This window comes from Chiloscyllium plagiosum, unplaced genomic scaffold (assembly GCF_004010195.1).
Source record: "Chiloscyllium plagiosum isolate BGI_BamShark_2017 unplaced genomic scaffold, ASM401019v2 scaf_10690, whole genome shotgun sequence".
Classification (NCBI taxonomy): Eukaryota; Metazoa; Chordata; class Chondrichthyes; order Orectolobiformes; family Hemiscylliidae; genus Chiloscyllium; species Chiloscyllium plagiosum.
In genome coordinates, this window is record NW_025210271.1 from 9441 (window position 1) to 10052 (window position 612).

Sequence of the window (612 nt, forward strand, 5' to 3'; positions counted from 1 at the left end):
TCTCCATGTAATTCTGCACATTGTTACTTTAAACATGACCACCGAATTCCCGTTTGCGTCCCATGAATCTGCCTCTTTGTCAGTGTCAGTTAGGGATTTACTGACCCCAACCACTCACTGTACGAAAGCGTTCTCCTTAATGTCACTTTTGGTTCTTTTCCTCATGACTTTAAATCTCCGCCGAATCGTTGCCGATCCTTTCAGGCGTGGGAGCATTTTGACTACATTACTTTCTCTGTCTCGACTTCGCGTAACTTGGAAAGCTTCAATCGGGCCAGATTTCAAACTTCTGTTCTCCGAAGAGAGCTGTCCCAAATTTCCAACCCACCCTCATCGCTGACATCCCTCAAACACCGCAACACTCACGTCAACCTATTCAACGCTATCTCCAATCATTTCACTTCGCTGCTTTCTGTCCCATTGGTACGCCAGGGAGCCCAACCTCGTTTAACGAACGTACTTTTTGAGAAAATGGAAGAGGCACTTTTGCACAAGGCATAAACCGCGGGCTCGTCCGGGATTTGAACCCGGGACCTCTCGCAAATCTACGTCGACGAAGACCCAAAGCGAGAATCATACCCCTAGACCAACGAGCCAGACAGCAAGCGCGCT

At 48.4% G+C, this 612-nt stretch overlaps 1 non-coding gene across 1 annotated transcript; it reads right to left on the bottom strand.

Annotated features, from left to right (window-relative positions):
- Positions 1–506: 506 nt before the first annotated feature.
- trnap-ugg lies at positions 507–596 on the bottom strand. Its single transcript is given in 2 exon segments — positions 507–542; positions 561–596. It is a non-coding gene; the product is annotated as a tRNA-Pro (tRNA).
- Between the last annotated feature and the right edge of the window lie 16 nt (positions 597–612).